This window comes from Bufo gargarizans, chromosome 4 (assembly GCF_014858855.1).
Source record: "Bufo gargarizans isolate SCDJY-AF-19 chromosome 4, ASM1485885v1, whole genome shotgun sequence".
In the NCBI taxonomy this organism is placed as follows: domain Eukaryota; kingdom Metazoa; phylum Chordata; class Amphibia; order Anura; family Bufonidae; genus Bufo; species Bufo gargarizans.
In genome coordinates, this window is record NC_058083.1 from 365324155 (window position 1) to 365339828 (window position 15674).

The 15674-nt window shown below is 55.6% G+C and overlaps 1 long non-coding RNA gene across 1 annotated transcript in view; it reads left to right on the top strand.

Moving 5' to 3' along the window:
- The first annotated feature begins 487 nt into the window (after nt 1–487).
- LOC122936048 overlaps nt 488–15674 on the top strand; it is a 16624-nt gene continuing 1437 nt past the window's right edge. Inside the window, exons 1-2 of the long non-coding RNA XR_006388871.1 lie at nt 488–538; nt 3932–3935. This is a non-coding gene — a long non-coding RNA (uncharacterized LOC122936048). The remainder of the gene's footprint in view (nt 539–3931; nt 3936–15674) is intronic.

The following is a 15674-nucleotide window of genomic DNA, read 5'->3' on the forward strand; positions in this document are numbered from 1 at the left end:
TACAGTGAAACTGCGAATGGCTCATTAAATCAGTTATGGTTCCTTTGATCGCTCCAACCGTTACTTGGATAACTGTGGTAATTCTAGAGCTAATACATGCCAACGAGCGCTGACCCCTAGGGATGCGTGCATTTATCAGACCAAAACCAATCCGAGGGCCAGCCCCGATTCCCGCCCATCGCCGCTCTCCTCGGCCGCTTTGGTAACTCTAGATAGCCTCGGGCCGATCGCACGTCCCCGTGACGGCGACGATCCATTCGGATGTCTGCCCTATCAACTTTCGATGGTACTTTCTGCGCCTACCATGGTGACCACGGGTAACGGGGAATCAGGGTTCGATTCCAGAGAGGGAGCCTGAGAAACGGCTACCACATCCAAGAAAGGCAGCAGGCGCGCAAATTACCCACTCCCGACTCGGGGAGGTAGTGACGAAAAATAACAATACAGGACTCTTACGAGGCCCTGTAATTGGAATGAGTACACTTTAAATCCTTTAACGAGGATCTATTGGAGGGCAAGTCTGGTGCCAGCAGCCGCGGTAATTCCAGCTCCAACCAGCGAGGTGGGAGGACGTGCGTGGTTGGAGCTCCCAGGAACCGAGAAGCAGCAAGGCCCAGGGGATTTTCCTTCCATCTGAATCCCCTGGGCGGAACCAGGCTTGTGGGGAGCATCCTACCACCTCTCCCCAGCCCGGGCCCTGCCTCTCCTTAGGGAGTTGGCAGGGACCTGTGGCCATGAGCGTGCGCTCAGGCAAGGCCCAGGATCCTGCTTCCCGGGGTAGGCCGGCGGGAGGTAGGGGAGGTGAACTACCGGCCTCAGCTTTAACATCAGCCTCACCATCAGGCAGCAGGAGAGGGGAGAAAGTGTCAGGACGCGGAGATGGAGGCCGAGTCCCCCCTGAAGACCCAAGCGTGCCAGGAGAGAGGAGCCGGCCAACGGAGGGCCGAGAGGTGTCGTCCCAGGTAGGATGGGGGTCCCGGTGGGAGGGAGAGGACACCCTCACCTATAGCGCCCGTGTGGCGGACCACCTCCGGGAATACGATGCGCTGGGACGGCACCTCAAAGCCGTAAGAAAAGACCTGAAGGAGACAAGGGCAAGGTCCACCGTCTCCTCCAAATCAAAGAGGCCCCCCCTCAGGGAGAAAATCCGGGTCTTGAAAGAGGACCTGGAGGCCTCCCTGGGGCGGCAGGAGCGAATCCTGGAGGGAAGCGGGCCCTTTAAAGAAAAATTGGAAAATGGCGACCGTTTTAGGGAGATGGAGGCTGTGAGGAGAGGGGAGCAGTGCTGGGGTGCGGAGAGTGAGGAGGAGGAGTTTGATACAGACTCCAAATCTCTGGCATCCCAAGCGGGCCCCCAAACCTCACAGCCTGAGCCGGACCTCCCGGTAACCCCCGTAAGGGAGGAACATAGTGGTATTCCACTAAAACAGATCTTACCTGCATTGCCGTCTTCAGACGAGGAGTCCTATATGGAGAGCGGCAGTGAGGAGGCTGGACTGTTGAAAGAGATCAGGATGCTAGAGTCACCGGCGATGAGCTTCCAGGGGTTCGCGTTCGGGGAGGACCTATTAGACGAGGAATTCGGCAAGAAAAAGAAAAAAGAAAAGAAGAAAGACAAATTCCAAACTCGTTTTGTTTATACGCGCTTGGTGGAGGCTGAAAAGTCTTCACCAGGCGCGTATCCCGCTGGACCCCCTGTCTCAGCACCTGAAGTGGTGTCAGAGCGGAGGAGCGGGGAGATTAGGGTGCCCAAAATGGCGCCGGACGCCGTCCTCACACGAGGAGACGGGGAGGAGGTGCCTGTGGGAGGACGGATCCGGCGGCCAAGTAGTGAAAATGGAGGAGGGGGGCGGGAGAATCAGGAGACCCCGCCCATCGCTCTGTCGGCCGCCTCGTCTGCCGCTCTGGTTCCCGCCCTGCCTGAAGTCCCGGTGTGCAGGGTGGTGCTGGGGCGGTGTGATGGCGATGGGATCACTGTCCCTCCCGCACGGGGCGGTGATGGTACTGGATCCCCGCCTGCGGTTGCAAGCGTGCGGCGGGGATCAAAAGAGGCGGCGGCGGACGGAGCGGGGGGCGTGGCCGGGGGCGTGGCCGGGGCGTGGCCGGAGACGCCGGGAGCGTGTCCGGGGGCGCGTCCGGGCGTCCTCCCATCGGCGCTCATATGGGCGTGGCTGGGGGGGTGCCCGGCCGTGCTTCTGGGGGCAGAGGTGACAGTACAGGCAGCAAACGTCTGTGTATAGGTGGGCCGGGAGCGGGAGTTGCTCGGTCCACCAAAAAGGGAATCATCCCACCGGAACAGATGGCCAGATACATTGCCACTGGACATGCCCCCTCTATCTCCGCCTCCTCCTCTGGCGCTGAATTAAGTGCTGGGGAGGGGGGGAGGGTGGTAGCCAGAGCCCAGGTCCTGGAGACGGGGGGGGGCTTGGCCAGTGGCAATGAAGGTAGAAATGTGATTAATATAAACAATGCAAATAAAATAAACAAGGGGAGTAATGTAAATAATGTAAATAATGTGTCTGCTGCACCAGCTGTCCCAGCAGGGAGAGGGGGTGAGTGCAAGCAGGGTGTTGTTGGTAGTGGTGGTAAGGGTGCTGCATCGGGTCCCAAAGGTGGGAGGGGCGCTGGGGGTCAGCGGACCATCGCTGAAAAAGCGGTGGCTGCGGCTCCTGGTGTCCGCCCTCCGGAGGGATCCGGTGCGGCATCTGGCGGTAGTATTGTGGGGAGTGCCGGTTCGGTTGCCCCTCCTGCGGCCGTAACACCTGGCAGAAGTTATGCCAGTGTGGCTGCGGCCGTGGGGGGGGAGGGGCTGTCCTCGTTGTCTTCCTCATTCCCAGGAGTCGCGGTTGGTGACTTGCAGCGGCGACTCCTGGAGGCCCTCAAAAAGGGAGAGAGCTCAATGACAGTAGAGGGTGAGAAAGTGGACCTATCCATGTGGATAGACAGGCACGGCCTGCGAGCTTTCCGAGAGGAAAGGGGGGGCGAGACCACCTGGTCCCTGCCCACAACCGGACCTGGGACCAGACGGAATGTAGTCTGTCTCAAGTGGAGAAGCAATGATGCCTGCCCTACAAGAAAGAGGGTGGTGGAGCTCCTGCTTGGGATGGGTTTCAGGGTGGTTGACATCTTCGCCCTGATACATCCCTATGGTTCCAGGGAGTTCGACATCAGTTTTGCCCGGCCAGAGGGCCTAGAGCTTTTCTGGTCCGGGTACGAGCTGGTGAAGAACTTACCGGAGTGGAAGGGGTTTTTCGCCCAGGCGATAACCCGTCAGAACAACGTCAAGAAAGTGACCGTTTTGACCCGTAACGAATCACTTTCTTGCGTTGACATTCTGACCTGGCTCAGCAGGTACGGCGACGTCCAGGGTGTACCATCGAAAAACCTGGACGAATTTGGCATTTGGTCAGGAGCCTGGACTTTCAATATAAAGTTGAAATGTCTGGGAAGTACAGTTTCCCACATTCCATCCTCTGCCTTCATCGGCCGGGATAGGATTCTTGTCTTCTACAGGGGGCAGCCTAAGCTCTGTCACAAGTGCGGCAGCCCTTCACACTTCAGCGCCAGCTGCCAAGTGCAGAAGTGCGCGTTGTGTGGAGGGACAGGTCACCTAGCCGCATCTTGTAAGGAGATTAGGTGCAACTTGTGTGGTGTGCTCGGACACCCATTTAGTCGCTGTCCCCTCTCTGAGGTCAATGCGGCCCGAGCTCACGCAGGAGTGGGCCGGGAGGTCTCTTCGGCTGAGGCGGGTGCTGGCGGAGACAGTCGAGTAAGGGGTCAGGTGACGACCAAGGGCGGTCCGTCCCGGCAGAGGCGGAGGGAGAGACGCCAGGCGGAGAGGGAGCGGGAGGAACCCTGCCACAATGGGGTGATGTCTGCTCCTCCCCAAATGGCTGACTCCCGTAGTTCGGAGACCCTAGGGGACAGGGAGCTAAGTGCGGAGGTCAGGAGACTAGACCGAGCCGATGGGACCCAGTCCTCACACTACGAAAGCGTATCAGAGGGTGGTGAGACTGGGTCCAATACCAACAGACGGAAAAGGTACTCCAAAAAAAGAACGAGCCCGACCAAAGTGGCCAGGGAAGGCGTAACTGGCTCCCCTCTTGAGCTCTCCAACCGGTATCTCACTTTGGATGAGACCTCCGCCTCCTCTTCATCTGGGGAGGAGGTAAGAAGTGGGGTACCGGGGGCGAAGGTGGGAGGGCCTCCAGGAGGCCCCGTGCCCCTCTCTGGTGCGGATGCAAGGTCCCCAGAAGAGGAGGCAAATCGGACTTCCGGGACCGAGAAAGGCAGGGGCGGTACGCAAGAGGGAGCGGTGGTGACAGAAGGTATGGACACCACCGTCTCCCTCAAAAGAGGACGTGCCGCCTTAGAGGATAGCCCCGGGAGGGGTAGGAGGGGTAAGAAGGAAGGAGGACGTTCAGCTTAAACACCAAGTATGGCGGTACCCACTCGGCTCACGCTGGCGACCATTAATGTCGCCAGCATAAAATCTGATGCGGCTCGCTACGCAGCCTTTGATTTTTTCAGCCGTGTTGAAGCTGACGTTTTATTTTTGCAGGAGACCAGACTGTCAAACTTGGCAGAAGCCCACAAGGCAAAGAGGGAGTGGAGATCAGGGCCCTCCTTCTGGTCTCTTGCGGCTGAGCCGTATAGCGGAGTGGCGGTTCTTTTCACCGCACCGGTAGAATGCCGACGGGTGGTTGAGCTGGAAATGGGGAGGTGTTTGATCTTGGATATCCTCATGAAGGGACAGGAACTGCGCCTAATAAACATCTATGGGCCCCAGTCCAAGTGGGACAGGAAATGTCTCTTTATGAGGATCAAGCCTTTCCTTTTTACGAGCCGGCAGGTGGTCTTTGGTGGGGACTTCAACACCATCGTGAGGTCCCAAGATAGGGGAGGCACCAGAGACCGGCTGGCTTATGATAGCATAGCACTGAATAGCATAGCTAGTGAGGCTCGTCTGGTGGATGTCCACATTAGGCACACCCCAGACCACGGGGGTTTCACTTATTATAGAGGAGATAGGATTAGGTCTAGAATAGACAGGTTTTTTTTGAAAGAGGAGACTACTTTCTCGCCCTTGAGAATTGTGGAGGTAGAATTCTCTGATCACTGTCTGATTATGTTTTCTCTGAATATTTCAGAATCCCCCCAAATGGGAAGAGGTTACTGGAAGCTGAATGCGGGAGTCCTGGAGGAAGCAGAGGTGAGACAATCCTTTGAGGACTTTCTTCAGAATCAGGTAGCCTTGCTGGATCTCTGTGACACTAAGTCAGAGTGGTGGGAGGTATTCAAAGATCGGGCTGCAAAGTTCTTCCGCCAGCTCTCGAGCCTCAGGTCTCTGGACAGGTACCGCCTGTATCAGAGTCTGAGGAGGAAACTCGAAGATCTGGTCTCGACTGGAGGTAGCCGCGAGGATATCTCCAGGGTGAAATCTTTGCTCAAGAGGTGCCAGTATGATAGACACACATCTTTGGTTTTTGAGAGGGACTTCGGGAGGTACCGCTCGCCCGACCCCTACAGAAACTGTAAGATGTCAGTGAAGAGTAAATTAATAACAGGACTGATTGATGGTACAGGGTCTCTGAACAGGTCCAGATCAGGGATCCTGGAAGTCGTCAGATCCTTTTACTCGTGCCTCCTGGGGAAGAGGGATCTGGATCGGGACAGGATGTCGGCTTTCCTGGCTGAAATCACCCCTGAGTCAGAAGCTCACCTCTCTTTTGACGTTTTGGTAGAAGAGATCAGAAAGGAGGAAGTTATCCTGGCGGTGGAAGGGTTAGCTCTGAAGAAGTCGCCAGGCCCGGATGGCTTAACATCGGAGTTTTATAAGACCTTTAAGGACCCTTTGTGTCCCCTCTTGACTGAGGTATTCAATGAGTGTTTATCCTCGGGCACTCTGCCTCGGTCAATGAGGAGGTCAGCACTGATCCTTCTATCAAAGGGTAAAGATCCGAGCCGTATTGAGAATTGGCGTCCCATAGCACTTCTCAATACGGACAGAAAGATTCTGGCCAAGATACTGTTTAACAGGCTGGTGAAGTTCGCGCCTCAGCTTCTTTCGGTGGCTCAGCATTGCTCAGTTCCAGGCCGCAGCACTTTTAGTGCTGTCCTCGGTGTCCGAGAGGCAGTGGAACAGAGTAGGGCAGGCCACTGGAAGGGGTACATGCTGTCCTTAGATCAAGCAAAGGCGTTTGATCGGGTGAACCACGAGTACCTCTGGTCGGTCCTTCTGAAGTATGGCCTGCCGGGGGGGTTCGTCGATTGGTTAAAGATCTTGTATGCGGGGGCAGAGAGTTTCCCGCTTGTGAACGGTTGGTCTGGCTGCCCTTTTGAGGTTGGGTCTGGCGTTCGCCAGGGTTGTCCTTTGAGCCCGCTTTTATACGTGTTCGCGATTGATCCCTTTCTTAAGCGGGTCAATCGTGGACCGTTGGCGGGAGTCGGGATGGATCCGGCGGCGCCGGAAGCCACTCTGAGGACAGTAGCGTACGCCGACGATGTCACCATTTTCGTGTCCTCGCAAGGGGAGGCGGAATACGTGATGTCTGAGGTGGACCGCTACTCGGAGGCATCCGGGTCCATGATCAATCGGGATAAGTGCGAGAGTCTCTGGCTGGGAGGGGGTGATCCAGCTTTCGATCTCCCGGACACCCTCCCAGGGCCCCAGTCGTCAGCCAAAGTCCTAGGCATCCATTTCGGCCATGGGGATTATCCCACCCAAAATTGGGACGACAGGCTTAAGATCGCCGCTCAGAAGGTCGACCAGTGGAAGGGCTGGTCTTTGACCCTCAGGGAAAGGGTGCACCTGATCAAAGCTTTCTTGCTCCCTTTGCTTATCTATTTGGGCAGTGTGTGTATCTTGCCAGAGCCTCTCTGGACTCGGGTTTACAGTCTGTTCTTCCAGCTCTTATGGGGGAATAGACTGAACCTGATCAAGAGAGAGGTGACTTACCGCACGAGGAGACTAGGGGGGTTATCTATGGTCAACCCCGTGGTGTTTCTTGTAAACACATTTGTTAAGACAAATTTGGCGAACCTCTGGATGGAGAGGGCTTCTCCGTGGGTAGTCTCCTGCCGGGGGTGGTTTCGGCCTTTCTTCCAGGAATGGGAGACAGGAGGGCGAGTGAAGGACTTGCGCACGCCCCACGGATATCTCCCGGCTTATGTCACCCCGATTCTGAAGGTAATCCGCCGGTGGGGTTTGGAGGTAGGGGAAATCAGGACTCTGTCAAGGAGGTCCCTTGACGAGAGGGTCTTGTTGTCCCACTTCCAAAAGCCCCTGGCCCTCAAGGATTGCCCAAGCCGGGATCTAGACAAGGGGTTACAGTTGCTAAATTCTGCAAGGATCCCCTTGAAGTTTTGGGACTTGGCTTGGCGCTGCTTTCACGGGAGGCTGTATGTAAGGGACAATCTGAAGTACAGGAACTCTGAGGAAAGGGGTTGTCCCCGGGAGGAGTGCGGCTCCATACTGGAAAGTATGGAGCACTTCCTGCTTCAGTGTCCTTTTAATACAGCCGTGTACAAACGGGTGGGAGCTTCCATTGGCTGGCCTAGGCTAGCCAGCTTCTCCTACGCGGAGTGGGCCTATGGGGTGCTCAGAGACCTGGGAAGAAGGGACCTGTGCACATGTTTTTTAGTTAGCATAGTGGTTAGGTACTACACATGGAATGCACGGTGTTTAGTGTCAACAAGGCAGAAAGTCCTCCCAGTGGATGAGGTGTGTAGGAACATTCTGGGGGACCTGGTGAAGGTGGCGTTCTCTTGAGTACGAAAGACTGGGTACCAGTAGGGCCTCTCTCCTCTGGAGAGGCTTTGCTTTTAGTGTACCTAGTTTAGTAGTACTCCTCCTGGTGGTGGGCTGATGCTATCACCCTAGATTTTTGTTTTGGAATAAAGTTTATGGTTTGAAAGGCTTGCAAAGGCTGAACTTGGTCCTTCGGGTTATGTGTAAGTTATGGTGATGTTTATTTGTGTGCGTTTATTGTATTGTGTGTATATTTATATTTATAGTATATTTATATTATGTTAAGTTGAGGATAGGGTAAGTGGGGGTTAGTTAGTTAGGTTGGGTGGGTTAGGGAGTGGGGAGGGCACTTTTTAAGTGTGGGGGGGGGCCTGCATCCAGTCCAGGACTATGCGGACATGGGAGGACATGGGGCGGGGCTGGATGTGGGCGGTGGTGGTGGGGCTGGCCTCGGACTATGCGGACATGCTGAGGACATGAGGCGGAGGTCAGCCCTGAGGGTCTTAGGTTAGATTAGGGAATGATTAGGGACAGTTAGGTTAGGATAAGTATGAGTTATGTTGTGTGGTGTGGAAAAAAAATTAAAATAAAAAAAAAATAAAAAAAAATAAAAAATTTTTGTGTGTGTTTTCTTTTCTTTATTTATAGGGGCAAGTCGCCCAGTTATTTCAGTTATGGCAAGGTAGCCTTGTTTTTGTTTATAGTTTTATTTTCGTTAGTTTTCTTAGTGTCTTAGTAAGTTTTTAGGTTTTTAGTAAGGATTTACAGCCGAACCGGCTAGGTAAGTTTCATTTGTTATAGCGTAATAGTATATTTGTTATTAGTAAGGTTTGTAGTTTGTATAAGTATAGTTATAGGTATGAGTGTGTGTGAGAATGTGGCTGGGGCAGCTGGAATGCTGTCTTTTGTTTATGTTCTGTTCATGTTTATGTAAGTTGTTATCTGTTATTTATTTGTTATGTTTTGTAATTTTATATAAATAAAAGAGTTCCAGCTCCAACCTGCGAGGAGGGAGGACGGTGTGGTTGGAGCTCCCAGGAACCGAGAAGCAGCAAGGGCCCAGGGGATTTTCCTTTCCATCTGAATCCCCTGGGCGGAACCAGGCTTGTGGGGAGCATCCTACCACCTCTCCCAGCCCAGGGCCCTGCCTCTCCTTAGGGAGTTGGCAGGGACCTGTGGCCATGAGCGCGCGCTCAGGCAAGGCCCAGGATCCTGCTTCCCGGGGTAGGCCAGCGGGAAGTAGGGGAGGTGAACTACCGGCCTCAGCTTTAACATCAGCCTCACCATCAGGCAGCAGGAGAGGGGAGAAAGTGTCAGGACGCGGAGATGGAGGCCGAGTCCCCCCTGAAGACCCAAGCGTGCCAGGAGAGAGGAGCCGGCCAACGGAGGGCCGAGAGGTGTCGTCCCAGGTAGGATGGGGGTCCCGGTGGGAGGGAGAGGACACCCTCACCTATAGCGCCCGTGTGGCGGACCACCTCCGGGAGTACGATACGCTGGGACGGCACCTCAAAGCCGTGAGAAAGGACTTAAAGGAGACGAGGGCTAGATCCACCGTCTCCTCCAGATCAAAGAGGCCCCCCCTCAGAGAGAGAATCAGGGTCTTGAAGGAGGACCTGGAGGCCTCTCTGGGGCGGCAGAAGCAAATTCTGGAGGGAAGTGGTCCCTTCAGGAGAAGCTGAGAACGGTGATCGTTTTAGGGAGATGGAGGCTGTGAGGAGAGGGGAGCCGTGCAGGGGTGCGGAGAGTGAGGAGGAGGAGTTGGACATAGACTCCGAATCTCTGGCATCCCAAGCAGGCCCCCAAACCTTGCAGCCCGAACCAGACCTCCCGGTAACCCCCGTAAAGGAGGGACATAGTGGCTTTCCACTGAGACAAGAGGAAAAGTTCTTACCCGCATTGCCGTCTTCAGACGAAGCGTCATACATGGAGAGTGGCAGTGAGGAGGCCGGGTTGCTGAGGGAGATCAGAATGTTGGAGTCGCCAGCAATGAACTTCCAGGGTTTTGCTTTCGGGGATGACCTGTTGGATGAGGATGAGGGTGGCAAGGAAAAGAAAAAGAAAAAGAAAAACAGCAAGAAGCAGGACAGTTTCCAAACTTGTTTGGTCTATACACGCTTGGTGGAGGCTGAAAAGTCCTCACCAGGCGTGTATCCCGCTAAACCCCCTGTCTCAGCACCTGAGGTGGTGCCTGAGCGGAGGAGCGGGGAGATTAGGTTGTCCAAAATGGCGCCGGACGCCGTCCTTACACGAGGAGACGGGGAGGAGGTGCCTGTGGGAGGGCGGATCCGGCAGCCATGTATTGAAAATGGAGGGGGGGGGCGGGAAAATCGGGAGACCCCGCCCATCGCTCTGTCGGCCGCCTCGTCTGCCGCTCTGGTTTCCGCCCTGCCTGAAGTCCCGGTGTGTAGGGTGGTGCTGGGGCGGTGTGATGATGATGGGGTCACCGTCCCTCCTGCACAGGGCGGTGATAGCACTGGGTCCCCGCCTGCAGTTGCAAGCGTGCGGCGGGGATCAAAGGAGGCGGCGGCGGACGGAGTGGGGGGCGTGGCCGGGGGCGTGGCCGGGGGCGTGGCCGGAGACGCCGGGTGCGTGTCTGGGGGCGCGTCCGGGCATCCCCTATCGGCGCGCATATGGGCGTGGCTGGGGGGGTGCCTGGCCGTGCTTCTGGAGGCAGCCCTGAAACTGGGGGTGACGGCGCAGGCAGCAAGCGCCTGCGTATAGGAGGGCCGGGAGCAGGAGTTGCCCGGTCCACCAAGAAAGGAGTTATCTCGCCAGAGCAAGTGGCCAGGTACATTGCCACTGGACATGCCCCCTCTATCTCCGCCTCCTCCTCCGGCGCTGAATTAAGTGCTGGGGAGGGGGGGAGGGTGGTAACCAGAGCCCAGGTCCTAAAGACGGGGGGGGGGGCTTGGCCAGTGGCAATGAGGGTGGCAATGTAAGCAATGTAAGCAATGTAAATAATGTAAATAATGTAAGTAATGTATCTGCTGCACCAGCTGTCCCAGCAGGGAGAGGGGGTGAGTGCAAGCGGGGTGTTTTTGGTAGTAGTGGTGGGGGTGCTGCATCGGGTCCCAAAGGTGGGAGGGGCGCTGGGGGTCAGCGGACCATCGCTGAAAAAGCGGTGGCTGCGGCTCCTGGTGTCCGCCCTCCGGAGGGATCCGATGTGACATCTGGTAAAAGTAGTGTAGTGGGGGGTGCCGGTTCGGTTGCCCCTCCTGCGGCCGTAACACCTGGCAGAAGTTATGCCAGTGTGGCTGCGGCCGTGGGGGGGGAGGGGCTGTCCTCGTTGTCTTCCTCATTCCCAGGAGTCGCGGTTGGTGACTTGCAGCGGCGACTCCTGGAGGCTCTCAGAAGGGGTGAGAGTTCAATGACAGTAGAGGGTGAGAAAGTTGACCTATCCTTATGGATAGACAGGCACGGCCTGCGAGCTTTCCGAGAGGAAAGGGGGGGCGAGACCACCTGGTCCCTGCCCACAACCGGCCCTGGGACCAGAAGGAATGTTGTCTGTCTCAAGTGGAGAAGCAATGATGCCTGCCCTACAAGAAAGAGGGTGGTGGAGCTCCTGCTTGGGATGGGTTTCAGGGTGGTTGACATCTTCGCCCTGATACATCCCTATGGTTCCAGGGAGTTCGACATCAGTTTTGCCCGGCCGGAGGGCCTAGAGCTTTTCTGGTCCGGGTACGAGCTGGTGAAGAACTTACCGGAGTGGAAGGGGTTTTTCGCCCAGGCGATAACCCGTCAGAACAACGTCAAGAAAGTGACCGTTTTGACCCGTAACGAATCACTTTCTTGCGTTGACATTCTGACCTGGCTCAGCAGGTACGGCGACGTCCAGGGTGTACCATCGAAAAACCTGGACGAGTTTGGCATTTGGTCGGGAGCCTGGACTTTCAATATAAAGTTGAAATGTCTGGGAAGTACGGTTTCCCACATTCCATCCTCTGCTTTCATCGGCCGGGATAGGATTCTTGTTTTCTACAGGGGGCAGCCTAAGCTCTGTCACAAGTGCGGCAGCCCTTCACACTTCAGCGCCAGCTGCCAAGTGCAGAAGTGCGCATTGTGTGGAGGGACAGGTCACCTAGCCGCATCTTGTAAGGAGATTAGGTGCAACTTGTGTGGTGTGCTCGGACACCCATTTAGTCGCTGTCCCCTCTCTGAGGTCAATGCGGCCCGAGCTCACGCAGGAGTGGGCCGGGAGGTCTCTTCGGCTGAGGCGGGTGCTGGCGGAGACAGTCGAGTAAAGGGGTCGGTGACGACCAAGGGCGGTCCGTCCCGGCAGAGGCGGAGGGAGAGACGCCAGGCGGAGAGGGAGCTGGAGGAACCCTGCCACAATGGGGTGATGTCTGCTCCTCCCCAAATGGCTGACTCCCGTAGTTCGGAGACCCTAGGGGACAGGGAGCTAAGTGCGGAGGTCAAGAGACTAGACCGAGCCGATGGGACCCAGTCCTCACACTACGAAAGCGTATCAGAGGGTGGTGAGACTGGGTCCAATACCAACAGACGGAAGCGGTACTCCAAAAAAAGAACGAGCCCGACCAAAGTGGCCAGGGAAGGCGTAACTGGCTCCCCTCTTGAGCTCTCCAACCGGTATCTCACTTTGGATGAGACCTCCGCCTCCTCTTCATCCGGGGAGGAGGTAAGAAGTGGGGTACCGGGGGCGAAGGTGGGAGGGCCTCCAGGAGGCCCCGTGCCCCTCTCTGGTGCGGATACAAGGTCCCCAGAAGAGGAGGCAAATCGGACTTCCGGGACCGAGAAAGGCAGGGGCGGTACGCAAGAGGGAGCGGTGGTGACAGAAGGTATGGACACCACCGTCTCCCTCAAAAGAGGACGTGCCGCCTTAGAGGATAGCCCCGGGAGGGGTAGGAGGGGTAAGAAGGAAGGAGGACGTTCAGGCTTAAACACCAAGTATGGCGGTACCCACTCGGCTCACGCTGGCGACCATTAATGTCGCCAGCATAAAATCTGATGCGGCTCGCTACGCAGCCTTTGATTTTTTCAGCCGTGTTGAAGCTGACGTTTTATTTTTGCAGGAGACCAGACTGTCAAACTTGGCAGAAGCCCACAAGGCAAAGAGGGAGTGGAGATCAGGGCCCTCCTTCTGGTCTCTTGCGGCTGAGCCGTATAGCGGAGTGGCGGTTCTTTTCACCGCACCGGTAGAATGCCGACGGGTGGTTGAGCTGGAAATGGGGAGGTGTTTGATCTTGGATATCCTCATGAAGGGACAGGAACTGCGCCTAATAAATATCTATGGGCCCCAGTCCAAGTGGGACAGGAAATGTCTCTTTATGAGGATCAAGCCTTTCCTTTTTACGAGCCGGCAGGTGGTCTTTGGTGGGGACTTCAACACCATCGTGAGGTCCCAAGATAGGGGAGGCACCAGAGACCGGCTGGCTTATGACAGCATAGCACTGAATAGTATAGCTAGTGAGGCTCGTCTGGTGGATGTCCACATTAGGCACACCCCAGACCACGGGGGTTTCACTTATTATAGAGGAGATAGGATTAGGTCTAGAATAGACAGGTTTTTTTTGAAAGAGGAGACTACTTTCTCGCCCTTGAGAATTGTGGAGGTAGAATTCTCTGATCACTGTCTGATTATGTTTTCTCTGAATATTTCAGAATCCCCCCAAATGGGAAGAGGTTACTGGAAGCTGAATGCGGGAGTCCTGGAGGAAGCAGAGGTGAGACAATCCTTTGAGGACTTTCTTCAGAATCAGGTAGCCTTGCTGGATCTCTGTGACACTAAGTCAGAGTGGTGGGAGGTATTCAAAGATCGGGCTGCAAAGTTCTTCCGCCAGCTCTCGAGCCTCAGGTCTCTGGACAGGTACCGCCTGTATCAGAGTCTGAGGAGGAAACTCGAAGATCTGGTCTCGACTGGAGGTAGCCGCGAGGATATCTCCAGGGTGAAATCTTTGCTCAAGAGGTGCCAGTATGATAGACACACATCTTTGGTTTTTGAGAGGGACTTCGGGAGGTACCGCTCGCCCGACCCCTACAGAAACTGTAAGATGTCAGTGAAGAGTAAATTAATAACAGGACTGATTGATGGTACAGGGTCTCTGAACAGGTCCAGATCAGGGATCCTGGAAGTCGTCAGATCCTTTTACTCGTGCCTCCTGGGGAAGAGGGATCTGGATCGGGACAGGATGTCGGCTTTCCTGGCTGAAATCACCCCTGAGTCAGAAGCTCACCTCTCTTTTGACGTTTTGGTAGAAGAGATCAGAAAGGAGGAAGTTATCCTGGCGGTGGAAGGGTTAGCTCTGAAGAAGTCGCCAGGCCCGGATGGCTTAACATCGGAGTTTTATAAGACCTTTAAGGACCCTTTGTGTCCCCTCTTGACTGAGGTATTCAATGAGTGTTTATCCTCGGGCACTCTGCCTCGGTCAATGAGGAGGTCAGCACTGATCCTTCTATCAAAGGGTAAAGATCCGAGCCGTATTGAGAATTGGCGTCCCATAGCACTTCTCAATACGGACAGAAAGATTCTGGCCAAGATACTGTTTAACAGGCTGGTGAAGTTCGCGCCTCAGCTTCTTTCGGTGGCTCAGCATTGCTCAGTTCCAGGCCGCAGCACTTTTAGTGCTGTCCTCGGTGTCCGAGAGGCAGTGGAACAGAGTAGGGCAGGCCACTGGAAGGGGTACATGCTGTCCTTAGATCAAGCAAAGGCGTTTGATCGGGTGAACCACGAGTACCTCTGGTCGGTCCTTCTGAAGTATGGCCTGCCGGGGGGGTTCGTCGATTGGTTAAAGATCTTGTATGCGGGGGCAGAGAGTTTCCCGCTTGTGAACGGTTGGTCTGGCTGCCCTTTTGAGGTTGGGTCTGGCGTTCGCCAGGGTTGTCCTTTGAGCCCGCTTTTATACGTGTTCGCGATTGATCCCTTTCTTAAGCGGGTCAATCGTGGACCGTTGGCGGGAGTCGGGATGGATCCGGCGGCGCCGGAAGCCACTCTGAGGACAGTAGCGTACGCCGACGATGTCACCATTTTCGTGTCCTCGCAAGGGGAGGCGGAATACGTGATGTCTGAGGTGGACCGCTACTCGGAGGCATCCGGGTCCATGATCAATCGGGATAAGTGCGAGAGTCTCTGGCTGGGAGGGGGTGATCCAGCTTTCGATCTCCCGGACACCCTCCCAGGGCCCCAGTCGTCAGCCAAAGTCCTAGGCATCCATTTCGGCCATGGGGATTATCCCACCCAAAATTGGGACGACAGGCTTAAGATCGCCGCTCAGAAGGTCGACCAGTGGAAGGGCTGGTCTTTGACCCTCAGGGAAAGGGTGCACCTGATCAAAGCTTTCTTGCTCCCTTTGCTTATCTATTTGGGCAGTGTGTGTATCTTGCCAGAGCCTCTCTGGACTCGGGTTTACAGTCTGTTCTTCCAGCTCTTATGGGGGAATAGACTGAACCTGATCAAGAGAGAGGTGACTTACCGCACGAGGAGACTAGGGGGGTTATCTATGGTCAACCCCGTGGTGTTTCTTGTAAACACATTTGTTAAGGCAAATTTGGCAAACCTCTGGATGGAGAGGGCTTCTCCGTGGGTAGTCTCCTGCCGGGGGTGGTTTCGGCCTTTCTTCCAGGAATGGGAGACAGGAGGGCGAGTGAAGGACTTGCGCACGCCTCACGGATATCTCCCGGCTTATGTCACCCCGATTCTGAAGGTAATCCGCCGGTGGGGTTTGGAGGTAGGGGAAATCAGGACTCTGTCAAGGAGGTCCCTTGACGAGAGGGTCTTGTTGTCCCACTTCCAAAAGCCCCTGGCCCTCAAGGATTGCCCAAGCCGGGATCTAGACAAGGGGTTACAGTTGCTAAATTCTGCAAGGATCCCCTTGAAGTTTTGGGACTTGGCTTGGCGCTGCTTTCACGGGAGGCTGTATGTAAGGGACAATCTGAAGTACAGGAACTCTGAGGAAAGGGGTTGTCCCCG